The sequence below is a fragment of the Rattus norvegicus genome, chromosome 6 (assembly GCF_021556685.1).
Source record: "Rattus norvegicus strain SHRSP/BbbUtx chromosome 6, alternate assembly SHRSP_T2T, whole genome shotgun sequence".
Classification (NCBI taxonomy): domain Eukaryota; kingdom Metazoa; phylum Chordata; class Mammalia; order Rodentia; family Muridae; genus Rattus; species Rattus norvegicus.
In genome coordinates, this window is record NC_141539.1 from 115,942,424 (window position 1) to 115,956,714 (window position 14,291).

The 14,291-nt window shown below is 42.3% G+C and overlaps 1 long non-coding RNA gene across 3 annotated transcripts in view; it reads right to left on the bottom strand.

Annotated features, from left to right (window-relative positions):
• Positions 1-14,291, bottom strand: part of LOC148005408 (uncharacterized) — a 353,046-nt gene that overhangs the window by 281,910 nt on the left and 56,845 nt on the right. For 2 of the 3 annotated variants that reach the window (XR_015622508.1, XR_015622507.1), the window contains exon 2: positions 10,591-10,725. This is a non-coding gene — a long non-coding RNA (uncharacterized LOC148005408). The remainder of the gene's footprint in view (positions 1-10,590; positions 10,726-14,291) is intronic. The other variant, XR_015622509.1, reaches the window with a different exon arrangement.

Consider the following 14,291-nt stretch of genomic DNA (forward strand, 5'->3'; position numbering starts at 1 on the left):
TTCTTTTGTGTCCGTTAAATGAATCACTCAGGGGTGTCTACTGGGCTTATGTGGCACATATGAAAAAAACACAAAGAAAGACTCCTACAGTAAGAATAGGAAGCAATAAGGAAGACACGCTGCTTTAGGGAATGTCAAAATCAGGAAGAATAATTCTGTTCGTAGGGTAACCACATTGGTTGAACATAAAATGTCTTACTTGTTTTGAACACAGAAACCACAGGCAAGTACATATGTCTACAAAATGATATCACCAAACATACAGATAATTTGAATGACTCTTGGGAGCTTAGGTTTTCAGTGCACACTAATAATTAACTTATTTTTTTTATTTATTAGACTGATATTCCTTATCTTAAGGAGAGCAGAGCAACCACCGGGCAAATTATTAAATCAATGATGTAACTTCTCTTCTGTGACTTTAGCTAAGTTTACTGGCTCAGAACATTAATATGTCTAGTGTGGGAACAAATGGAAGGTTTGAGTCTTGAATTGCAAAAGATGGTGCCATTTGTTTGTCTATGGAGAGTGGGCTCTTTGGACACAGAAGCAGGATTTCATTCCAACACTATGAAGATTATTAAACAGATATATTATTTTGTATTGACAGAAATATTCTACTTGGCACATGAGGCCACCATTTCATTGATCACCCACTGTTCCTTGTCACATTTAGGAACAAGACAATAGCAGACGATGTGTGGTAGAAAAACATTTATGCAAAGTATCTTTTTAAGATGTATTTGACATGACTTTCATCTCTTGAGGGCTTACTGTTTTAATGAATAAATGAAGCTATCTTTCAAAAATGAGGCACTTGAAATAGTACACTAGGAGACTGAGAAAGAATAAACTTGGCCAAATATAAAAATAAATAAAAATAATAAAGATGATCACATCTAATATTTTCTTATCTTTTCACTTTCGACCTCAAATGTTACTAAATGCTTTCAAAGCCTTATGAACAATGACCAACTCTGTTCTTATCCTCATAAATATCTTTGCTGATTTATGTCCTGAAATATTACAAATATTTTTTAAATCCATAAATCTCTGAGAAATGCCTAGACCTATTGATTTTGTGAAGATGTTCTTGCTTGGCTGAATTTAATTTAAATGTAGCACTTTGTTACTGCTTCAAGAGGATGACAGTCATTTCTAACAAGCACAAATTATTCAGAGCATGACCCTGAATGCTGTATTTCAGCTAGCAAAAGAAAACAAGCTATCCTGTAACCTACTTCACATTGCAGGAAGAGAAGCTTTATGAAAAGAGAGCTGGAAAAGGGCAACCTGACCCAGAGAGAGTTGTCCTCACCGGGGCACTCCTCCCAGCTGCTCTGGGTCTCTGGATAGGCCAGTTGCACAAATACAAGAAGATCAGGCCAGCATCCTGGAAGGGGGAGGGGACTTGGTATCACCCTCCTTGGCTAGCCGCTGCCAAGTTCTAGTTAGCCCAGTTACAGTAAAGCCATTGTGAACTCTTTAGTGGAACAAACCTCAAATCTACATGGCATTCACGATTTTTTTTATGGCTATGGCCACAGCCAGTAACTGCAATTTAGTGGCTTACACATTACCATGAAAGGGGGTGGGCAAAGGCTCCGAGAGCAATGGATTTTTACAGCAGTAGGAAATAGAACACATTTGTGAAGTTGCCAACTCCTTTGCATTTGTGAAGATGAAATGCCCCCTAGATCAAAGTGACAAAGTAGTTAGGATATTCACGGGACAGGGGACAAAAGGAGTTCATTCACTGCCAAAAACCAGCCTTCTGTGGAGTATTTACAAGTTTAATAACAGTACTTACATGAGAAGTGGAACGCAGGAAGATGACTTGAATGTGGGCACAGCTTACCAGGGGGCTAGTCCTCCCCTTTTCCTGGGCAGGCGGATGGTTGCAAGGTCTGCCCTGCTCGCTCAGTCAGCTGCCACACATATGTTGAACACCTACCCCAGGGCACTGTGCTAGGAATTTTAAGGGGCATAAATATGCCAAACTAAAGTGCTACACTGAAGGAACCTGCAACAGGTCTGTGTAGATGATAACATATATGTATATATCAAGGCGTCGGATCTGCTGCGCCACACTTAAAGAAATGGAGAGAACTGGGTTTGTGAAGTCACCTAACAACCTTCTCAAGGAGGAAAAAATAAAAGCTGACGTTGAAGGAAATGGTTGGTTTTTTCTGTTTTTTTTTTTTTTTTTGTTGTTGTTGTTTTAAGAATTCTCCTGAGTTCTGTGCCTCCCTTGCCTCCCTTGTCCTTGCCTAACAGGGAAGTTAGAGGCCAACTCCTTTTGTTCCCTGCCAAGTGAAAGACCTTGCAAGAGGACCACTCTATTCTGGGCACTGGACATGGGTATCTCTAGAGTTTCTGGAGGATACTGGGTCAGATACAAGCCAGGGCTTCAAAAAAACATCAGGTGGATCTGACTTTTTCTAGGGGTTCTCTAGAGGAACAGAACTGATAGAATAATAAAATGTGTGTGTGTGTGTGTGTGTGTGTGTGTGTGTGCATGCGTGTGCGCATGTGTGTGTGCATGGATGTGTTTGTGTCTATAAGAGAGTTAGTAGTTAGTTAGTTAGTTAGTTAGTTAGTTAGTTAGTTAAAGGGAGATTTGTTTATTAAATTTGCTGGAATGGTATAGTCCAAATAGTCTAGCAATATAAGTTTTTTATACTAGGGAGGCTGAGAACCCAGTAGCTGCTCAATCCATAAGGCCAAAATTGGACTCCGCAGGTCCATTCTGACCTTAAAGGCCTGGAGGATTCCCACAGAGATGTAGGCCTTCTTGTGTCCACATTAGAAGGCCAAAGAAGATGAATTTTGATGTCAGGGAAGCATGGCAGCACCAAAAACAGAGTAGATGGACTCTCGAGTAAGAAGAAAATAAAAAAAGGCAAAAGCAACAGATTTTGCTTCAGACTTCCTTCTGTCTGAGCAACAACGGAAGATGCCCTTCACTCTGGTGGAGGATCTTCCTCCTTCTGTTAATCCACCCAGAAAACACCTTTGCAGATCTGTCCAGAGGCCTCTTAGTTGATTTAAGACCCAGAAAATGTACTAAAAGAGATTACCCAAGTACTCGAATAGAGTTTCCTGAAAGTACCCAGTGTGTCTGATGTGGGCACTAGGCAGATCGAACTGCGCCCATATTGATGGGCGGGAAAAGGGCCCACATATGCTTCCACCGCACACAGTCAGCAGACCTCCTAGAGCTTCCAAAAGGGCTCTACCCAGAGAGGCTGCAGACAGAGACAAGAAAATTCGCTTGCCACGCGTAGCCTAAATCTCCTTAAGATGCTTCAAGGTGAAGCAGTTGAAGAAAGCACTAACGGTCACCCAAGATTTTTACAATACAGTACTAATGTGTGACTAAGTGAATACTGGCTCTAAAAATATTAGGATGAGAAACTTAAGTGTTCAGGTTAAAAAGGAAACTTTAAGTCATCACCCAGATCTCTGGCTTTCGCAATATCATCATCTGGAGCTTCAGCTTCAGGAAACGATCATCTGTACTGCACATCTCACACATGAAGGTACAGCGCCAATGTAAAATGCGGACTCTCCTCTGAAGGAAAGTCCATCCAGTGATCGCCCTACTTGAGGATCCGTCCCTTCTGCAGACACCAAACCCAGATGCTGTTGCTGATGCCAAGAAGTACTTGATGCCAGGAGCCTGATATAGTTGTCCTCCGAGAGCTTCTGCCAGCACCTGACTAATACAGATGCAGATACTCACAGCCAACCATCAGACTGAGCCTGAGGACCCCAAAGGAAGAGCTAGGGGAAGGAATGAAGGAGCTGCAGGGGCTTGCAACCCTCAGAAGAACAACAATATCAACTCACTGGACCCTCCAGAGCTCCCAGGGAGTAAACCACTAACCAAAGACTAGACTGGATGTCCATGGCTCCAGCTGCATATGCAGCAGAGGGTGGCCTTGTCGGGCATCAATAGGAGGAGAGGCTCTTGGTCCTGTGGAGGCTTGATGCCCCAATGTAGGGTATGTTAGAGGGGTGAGCAGCATGCAAGGATTGTGGGGAGAGCACCCTCTTAGAGACAAAAGGGGGGGTGATGGGATGGTGGATTTGTGGAGGGGAGACTGGGAACGGGGACAACATTTGAAAGTAAATAAATAAAATAACCAATAAAAATACAGACTTGTATTTCATTCAAATACACCTGGTTTCCTTAATTAAACGTGATGTCCGTTAAGAACAGAGGGAGAATTAAAGGAATTTTTGTCTACGTCTTTGGGGACCTTGGGGTCGGTTGGGTTTAGAGGTAGCAGAGACTGAGCGAGCTTGTTAGTCCACTCGTCAGAGAGGTGCAGACATACAGAAGGCCAACGACATGCCTGGACTCCATATGCCAACCTCGTCTCTACACCTCATGTTTACGTTTCTCTCTCCACTTCATGTTTTCCCCAGTCCATTGACTACTGACTCAGGCAATGCTCACTAGCGCCCTCTCAAGGTCAAGGTCATGGACTTCTGCATGTTAGGGGACATAAGGTACACACCAAATATTATGTCGCATAGCATTCTGTCATGAAACCTGAGGAAGTGTCCCACTCATTAGTACACACTGGTTTGCGGTAGTGACAGTAGGAGAATTGTTACTGTCATCCTCTTCTTCTCCAAAGAGGCTACACGATTATACGGCCTTAAATTGGAGGCAAGAAGAAGCCCAGGGTCACATGTATACTCAGATACATGCAGGCCCACACAGAAAAAAAAACAGTAAACAGCCCCTCACATCCCACCTAGGAAGCAGATGATACTGCTGCTTTTTAATTATTACACTTTACGTATTTGGTGCACACACACAGATACATGTGCATGTACGCATGTGCCATGGCCCACATGTGGAGACAAGAGAACGATTTTTACGAATTGCTGTCCTCCTTCTGCCCTGTGTGCCCCTGGGGATTGAACTCAGGTGGCAAGTTTGATTGATTGGCCAGTGCTATCCCACCGGGCTATCTCAACAGCCTAAATGCTACTAGTCAAGCAATCTTATCTGGGACTGCTAGTACCTCTTCCTCAACCAAAAACAAAGTAAGCTAAAAAAAAAAAAAATACCTACAAAACTGATTGTTACATGCTGTGATGTCATACCATGTTTCGACAGTCAACTGACTAAATCAAGGGAGTTTTATGAATATACCATCGATGTATCAACGTTCATATTATTTTCTCCTAAACATCTATCATTTCTACTGAACACATACATAAATCATAGGCAGTAGTTGCCCTCTCAAGATACAATGTGAAGGAAAAGACCATGAGGGTTTTTGAATTTCTGTATCAGAAGTCTTCTGGAGGGATTTCACTCCTACATGGTGCTAGATTGAGTTCACACCTCTGTAGGAATCTTCGAGCCCCACATTAGCGCCTGCAGACCTACAGAGAGCTCGAAACTCTGGCCAGAACCGCCTGCAAAGGGAATCCCTTCCAATGCGGAGCACGTTCCTTCATTTGACCCCAGCGACTCGAGCAGAACACCTGGGTCTCTCTCTGTCCATTGTTCTTTCAACAGTAAAAAAGCAATTTTTTCCATAACATGAATAATATTAAAAGATATGTCCTAATGAGATTTGCGCAATGTTGGAAAGAGGGATTATGAATAGGCAATTACACTTTTAGGAGATTTACAGATTTCAACCAGTTAAGCCCCGGAGGGTGATTATCTCATTAGTCAAAATAAATATAGAATGGAATGGGTGTGACCAGTGAGTCCCACTTTTGCCAAAAACTTGTAAAAAAAAAAAAACAAGCCGTGAGTTGACAGGATACAGAGCGAATGTTACCTAACTGGGTTTCATACATCTCTAAAGACAGGAACACCTCACAGCCACTTGCACAGTTCGCCATGTTGCCAGGCTCCCAAACAAACCACGGTGTCTCACCCCCATTGCAGGCTGCCACTTCACAGAGTACTTCATGTTCTTTCTGCCCTCCTGAAAGAGTGAGCAACCTTTCCTTGGGGCCCATTCTGTGGCTGACTCCTCTGTCTGTCTCTGAAAATGAAGTTCATCCCTACTTAATCCTAGGAGATGTGAGCAATTTTAACCCAGATGACTTCAGGGAGATTAAACCCCACTATCTTGGCTTCCTTTAGTTTCATCCTCAAAAATGGTTCTTGAGGGCAGGCTGGTGAGATGGCTTAGTGGATAAAGGCACCTGTCTCTAAACGAGAAAACCTGAGTTTTCTGGTCAAGGAGCCGGTGGTGACTGAACTCCATGGCCTTTTAAAATCACTACAGTGTTCCGACCCAGTAGAGACAGCCACTGACATTCTTTGATGGTTGCATCTATGCTTTTCCTGAGTCCTCTTCTGACTAGAATTCTTTTTTTTTTCTTTTTTCTTTTTTTCGGAGCTGGGGACCGAACCCAGGGCCTTGCGCTCGCTAGGCAAGCGCTCTACCACTGAGCCAAATCCCCAACCCCCCTGACTAGAATTCTATTCACTCAGCCTGAGGTTGTACACTGCCATTCCTTCCTTGGGTTCGATTCCCTACAATATCTGGATGCCACAAACTCCGTAACTGCCCCCCACTGCTGCTTCTGATGCAGCTGAGAAGTTAGGATTTTGGAACACCTTGAAAAACAAGTCTGAATTGTATTCTTATAAAACAGGCATTTCCCTGCTCAGTGTTTTCTGCCAGGAGCAAGAACCACTTTGTTTGGACTTGCAATGAACTGAGTGCTCCTGTGACAGCAGAGGGCCGCCACACCCAAGCTTCACAAGGTTCTTTCTCATCAGATCTGGATCTCTGGGTGATTCGAGTTTCTGGCATAGCTGGAACTTGATGATCCCTCATAAATTAAGAATAGAAGTGTTGAAAAATCATGGATAGTTATTGGATTCTAAATCCATTTTCATAACAGAGACAGCTTCTCCAGGGAGGACAGCATAAGCGTATAATAATACTCCCTAACATCTACTTAGAATTTACCATGTGCCTCTCTACTAAGCTCCTTGCAGGCATTATGTCATTTAATCCCCATGTGTAAAGGAAAATTAAGGTGCATGTCAACACTCACCACCCAGTTACCCATACGAAAACGAAATGTGGAGAACCGCATAACTAGTCCAGAGTCACTCGGCTGTGAGAGGATGAAAAGACCATCAAAACAACCGCCAGCTTTCAGAAGCCTGTCCTAACCATTATCCAACATGGCCCTCGACTGCTTCAATATTACCAACTGCCAGTATCATTTTAAAGCATGTACCTTAGTATGTCCAGAATGGAAGCTTCCAGAAACCAAGCAAACAGTCAACCCTGAACACAAACATATAAGTAACATTATATGAACTCAACAGGTTACATTTAGAAATATATATATGTACATATAATACATATATACAATAGAAATTAATGTATAAAGAGTTGATGAATTGGAAAGGGATCACCGAAGGATAAATGGAAGGGTTTGGAGAGAGAAAAATGAAGGGAGAAATGAAATTGCAATCTCAAAAAAATTACTTTTCACAGATCTAGAGGTTAGAAAAATCCAAGATCAAGGCACCTCTGGAGTCAGTGTGTAAGGACTCAGAGCAAGTGCTTTTTCACTGTACCCTCATCTGGCAGAAGGATGTCAGGCGCCTGGGTCTCTCTTGTATTGGCAGCAATCCCACTCACAGAGGTCTTGATCACCACATCCCAACAGTATCAGGAGGAGGGCAAAAATGTCAACACACAAATTTGAGGGATCAGAGACACTGTCTAATTCTAACTCAAGTTGTTGCATGGAGTGTCTGAACCCACAGTGTACAACTTGTCTATCCCCTGGAGGTTGCTTCTCTCTTCACATACATTATCTGTATCTAGATACAGATCCTCAGAGGTAATTTGAAGGATGCAGGCAGTACCTCCTGTGCTTAAACAAATTTAACAAATTTCACTTGCTTTTTTGCATAAACATACTTTTAAGCTATGTTTTATGCCAAAGAGAACCTAAAGTCATCAAAGTATGGGGAAATTTATTACATATAAATGGACAAGAAATAATCATATGAAAGTTTATAAATTAAAAATCAGGGTAATGAAAAACTGTTCTAACTATACAAATATGTAGTGATCTAGACTCCAGATTATCTGGAGATGTTAGGATTGAGGAAATTTTACCTCAAGCTACCTTAGAAATGAATTTTCACAATGTTCGGAGAACTCTTTTGGATTCTCATGAAATCTAAATCAACCTTCACCATCTAGTCTCAGTTTGTTACCTAACAGACCCTTAGCCCTTGCACAGTTCCCCCAGATCCCATATATTTTTGTACTTGGTCTCCTTGGCTCATTTCCTTCATGAGATAAATGTTGTCATTCAGGACATTCTGGCCTCTTCTAGAAGATAGTCCCATTCAAGTCTGACCTTGGCTACTCACTTGCCGTAGAACAAAGACAGTTTCCTGCTCCCTGCTTTGCTGCAACACTTCTCAGCTACATCTCACTGATGCCCATACAAGGGCAAGTACTGGTCTGCTGATAGATAGGCCTAGAACAAGGGCCACATCAAAGGGACAGCTGACTCGCTATGACTGAGTTTTCCAACTTGGAAGGACCTTGTATCTCAGCCAGTTGCTTTTTTAAGCACCTGGGAGTCACAAGCAGATGGTGTAACTTGTCCTCTTGATAACAAGCCAAGGGATAGATTAAATATTGGTCTTTCTCATGGATGTTCAGCCAGATGTCTAACACTGCCTTCCTATTCCATTGTGGTAAAGTATTTATGCCAGACTCCTCATAATATGTCATCATCCTGGTTCTGTCTTTGCAGAAGAACTCTATAACAAGATTTGTGCTCATTCATTGATATTAGTGGTCTGGTCAAGAAACCAACATCAGATTCAGTTCCAGAAACTCTCCTTGCCTTCTTCATGGACTGGAGATGCAGAGACACTATTTCACAGATGCCCCTCCTCACACTGCCTCAAACACTACCTGCTGTACCTCTTCCTGCCACTGGAGATAACGAAGGAGTGACAGCTGGCTGTCCAGCTGCTGTCCAACTCTCTGAAACAGGTTCAACTGAGGGGAAGTCAGAGATAATTGCTATGTCCAAGTACCCTGCCCCTGGTACTCCCATCAGCAAAAAGTCAAAAGCTTGAAACCAGAGAATCATGCCAGAGAGTGTAAGGAGGGAGTTTATGTACCTGGGACAGGTTACGGTAACCCAGACTGATCATTTATTTGGGACTATGCTATGAATTAGACTGTGTGTGCTCAAAGTTTATATATTAAAGTCTAAATGTGTAGATGTTCAGAAAGAAGTCTTGTTTACAGTTATTATAGATTAATTTAGATAAAAGGCTACCTGAAGTAGGTTGGTGCCAATCTGATGTAACCTGTGTTCTTACAAGAAGATGCAGATACACTGAGAGATCATGCCAACATGGAGTCAAAAATCAGGGTGATAATTCCACAAATCCAAAGGACCAAAGACTGCTGAACACCCTTAGAAGCCGGGACAAAGGCATGGGGCAGACCCTGTCTCATGGTCCTCTAACAGATCCACCCAGCTCTGTCTGTAACTTTACATCAGTCTTCTAAGCACCAGAACTATGAGATAGCAGATGTCTGTGATCCAAACCACCCAGAATATACTATTTTGCTAAGGTCAGCCCAATATATAAATGTAAACCATATTTCAAATTTCGAGAAGCTTAAGATAAAGCTTTAGCAATCTATATAGTCTAGTAGTAGATGGAATTTTCTATTCACAGTGGTTAGTCTTTTCTAATTCACAGTGGTTAGTCTTTTCTAATTCACAGTGGTTAGTACTATCCATATTATCTAACGTATGGTTCATCTCTACCCCCAAAATACCACTTATTTAATATTTCAAAATAAAATAATGGCAAAACAAACTCAGTAATAAAACCCGTGCCTTTCTACAGAAATTATTTTTAAAGTAATAAAGTCATGACCATTTTTTGGTTAGGACCAACTAAGAATTTTCCGTGACTCAACAGGTATATTCGTGAAGCACGTGTATATTCTTTCCTTCACTCCAAGTATTACTGTACAAATGCCAGGCAATCGACACTCTCATCAGCAAAGCAAGTAGCTACTGCCTTTACAGTAGCTTAAGTTGAAGAAGGAAGATGTGGACCAGTCAATCAAATATATACTCCCACAGACTGTGATGAGTGCAGTAAAGGAAAAATGTCACCACCTCGTAGGCAGGCAGAGGTAGACTTTCTCTGTGTCCTAGAGGTAAAACTGGAACAGTGTAAGTTCTCCCACCATCAAAAAAAGAATTTTAAAACCAATATTATGACCAGGGAACCCAAACCACCCAACAAAAACAATCATCTGAACGAAGCATAGGCTTCCAAGCAAAGAGGAGATAGATACAGAGAGGCATGAGGAGACCAGGGTACACTGAGGGAGCTAAAGAAAAGGGAGACTCAGAAGTTGATACTGACATTATTCTTCAGATAAGGATGCTAGAAAAAGGGCGTGTCCGCATGCCCAAGGCTAGGGGCATGATAGCCATGAGTGGCATGTGGTTCCATATAAAACTGAATACAATTACAGAGATCTTGCCCCCCACCCCCCCGCCAAAGAAACCTACCTTTGTTGGTAGTTCTGTCCTTTTAAACTGGAGCATGACTGTTCTTTCTACATGTTCTCTGCTCTAGGAAATCACATGTCCTTTCGTGTGCTGCTGAGTGGTGTAGCTGGTAACCAAAGAGGTTGATGGGATCTGCTGAAGAGATGGGAGAAAACACATAGAGTGAATGCTCACCCCTGCAAATGAGGCTGCCTCTCACGGATTCTTTATCAGTTACATTCAAACCGCCTCTCAGGTCACATGCAAGGTTTTCCTGCAGGTGGTGACAGAGCCAGGATTTTCAGAATGCCGGAGTGAATCCCAAGCCTAAGGTCGGCAGCTGCTGCATCATTCATCCTTGGTTGAATTTAACAGGATGAATTACTCCCTCAGATTTTCCTTTTACAGATAGGGGTGAATTACTTTCATGTCTTATCTGCTGACATCTGCAAGCTATCAACGGTCTGAACGTAGATGGGAAAGAGATAGAATGGGGAAAGTCACTGAATGGTAATTTAACCCATCAGTAATATTCAACTTAAGGATAAACCTCAAGATCCTAAGTGGCCTGGGAAAAACTTTTTCAAAAGTACTTGGAAAATAGTCAATACACCACTACATGGCTATACAAGAACTTCCGTCTCCTGAAACAAAGATTTTACTGATGCCTAGAGGTTAAAACACGATAAACAAATGATCACTTTGAGGCTAAGTCTATATAGTAAAGAAAGAAATGCATATCCCAGAACAAGATTCTACAGAAATCATCAGTTTGGTCTTGGTTAAGTCTGCATGCATTAGTTTTGAGTGTAATAGTTACAAATGTCTAAGCATCCTTAGGTAACTAGTTATGTTAATGCAGGGCTAGTGAGATGGCCCAGTGAACAAGAGCAATTACTATGAAAGCAAAAGGACCCAAGTTCAAATCCCCAGCATCCATCAAAATTCTGGGCATGACTGTATGTGCCTGCAACCCCGGGGATGAGAGTGTGATGATCTCAGGAGTTTGTTGGTCTGCCAACCTAGACAAAGGAGTGAGTGAGAGAGTCTGTCTCAAAAGAATAAGGTGGAGACCAAAGGAGAAAGACATCTAATATCTCCTCTGGCTTCCATTTGTGTGACAAAATATATGTGTGTTAGTATAAAACACTCTGGCCTCCTCAGACAGTAAGAGAAAATAAAATAAATCTATCTACATCTATTCAATGCACAGGTAAATATTTTGAAGATCCAAGTACTTTTTTTTAATACTTTTATACTAAATATAAATAAGGACAGATGGAATGGGAGGAAATTAACTGCAAATAAAAGAAATGGGGAGTGCTGTGTGTGGGCTTCAGTAGCTGCGTAAGGTGGGACATCAGTGCCAGCCACATCTGGGCACAACTCAGACACACAAAACGTTTCAAACCTCATGCTAGATCTACCAAAGTATAAACGGTTCAGAGAACTCACCAGGCATGGCTTGACAAGCTCTCTGAGGACCCGGTGCACATTTATTTTTTATGAGAAGGCGTGAGTTGGGACATGAACACTCACGCACGGGGAAGAGAAAAACAAAACGAGGAAAGCATCATCTCCGGAGCAGCAGGATCGAGCACCGTCTCGAGGGTCATTTCCAGACTGATGCCGATGTCAGCAAACGCTCCGACCAAAGAGGAGCAAGCGATAGAGACGGGCGAGCCGTTTAACAGAGAGAGGCTGAGTGGTTCTTCGTGCAAATGGGTGACAGACAGGCTTCTTGGCCTCCTGACACTTGCAGAAATTCTACAAGTTGGTTACAAACAGGGTTTTCAGCCCCAAATTCTTTAGAGACTGAAATAAGCCGTAAACGCAGGCCGCTGAGGTTCCTGTGGTCTGGCAAGTGCTTGGTATGACTCTCTACACCTGAGTCTGAGCCTTTCCCTTCTGAATCGCTCACTGAGTGAGAAGAATTTGAAAAGGAATTAATAAAACACATTCTTCGAGGTTGGAAAAATACCGTCTTCTCAGGTCTCAGAGCAGCCCAGTATCAGTCAAGAAGACACAGACAAGAAATACATAATAGTTCAAGATGTATCACCCTCCCCCGCTCCATTACTCTAAATGTCTAGGGAAATTTCTAGCAGGTCACTCAGCAAAGGGAATGTTCAAAGGCTGAATGGGTCAGACAAGGAAAGTGCAGTATACTAAAAACATAGACCGAATGTGGATCGTTCAATCTAAATCTAAATGTCGCCAACACTTTCCACCTTCGCTCTCTCAACAGGAGGCTCTCCTGACTTCTGACTTCAGGAGAGTAAGATGAGGCTCTCTGTGGATGGAAATTTCTTCTGTCTTTTCACCTCCACTTAGCATAGCCCACAAAGGCACTCTATGCCTATAAAAGTGACATCTGTTTGCCAATTCAGGTTTTCTAAGCTGAGAAAGCAAGTGACTGTTCTGGAGGAAAAAAGAAAAAAAGGCAAAAGCCCTAACTAACTCCTAAATTTGGTACTGCCGCGTTTCGAAGCAGTTCATTCAACAGAATATGAATATGGTTATATATGGAATAATATACACATATATGTATATATGTATATTTGAATGACTGGGATCCTTTTGAAATTTTTTCTCATTTTCATATGGGTAACTCAGTTTCAAATGTTTGTGAACCTCATCCTTTCCTACTACTAGGCAGTTCGAAAGACCTTTTTAGAGGGGCAAGTCTTCAAATGAATTTATTCCCAGTGAAGAGAAATTATTTCACTGAAAAACTTCCATATGCTTGGCTAAGACCCAACATGGCACCCATCTAGATGCTGACTTGAATATTCCTTGGGAACTTTTTTTTTCTTTCTCCTTTTTCTTTCTTCCTTTTTTATTTTTTTATTTTTTATTTTTTATTTTTTTTTTTAGAATTTGTTTTTAGTGAGGGTGGCAGTCTATAGTTCTATCTGTGCCAGAGCTTTGGAGGGCAGTAGGAAGAATGGTACAAAAATAGTAATTTAATATTTTCCACCTGTCGCCATGGCTGGCCTCATGCTGGCAAAACATCGATAATGCTTTTGACATTCCTGAATTCTGTACCTTTGCCTGTCTTCTACTTAACACCAAGAAAGCTGTTTTTAAGGAAACACTGATTAATCCCGCGCGCCATTTCAATGCTGTAGCCCACCAGTTTGAGCTGGAAGGTAGCGCGTCACCCACTTCAAACCTAATGTGGAAAGAGCTCCTGCTCAAATATCCCAGAAGGCGTTGCTGCTACTAAGGGAAAGAACTTCTTCAGTGATGGACTTGCCCCCAAGGCCTCTCAAAGTCAGTCCACGAAGGAAGGCTAAATTTCCTTTGAATTTTAAACGAGCCAGACCTTTTTTGAGTTGGCATAGAACCAGCATTGTTGTCCTTTGCCTCCTCCGTTACTTAGGCAAGAAGCTGTGTGAGAAAATATGGAGCTCTAATACCCCAGGTTAATGAAAACACGGGGCAGACACTGCAGTTGCCACACACAGCCAGGAGCCTCGGCTTCCTGCGGGGGTGTTTCTTTGCTCTCCCAGCCTGGTTTTCTTGCTGTCCTTGTTCTTCGTCCTGTTTTTTTCTTTCCAACTGAACAAGGTTTGATGGTGGTTAGAGCCACGTGGGTGGTAGTGTTTTAGGTTTGGTCAGTTGGGTGAGGCTGACTTTCCACTCCTCACCTTCTACACTGACACTGTCGGTCACGTGCTTGGTGTGTGTCAGACGCTGTTACAGTAGAAGCCTTTGAG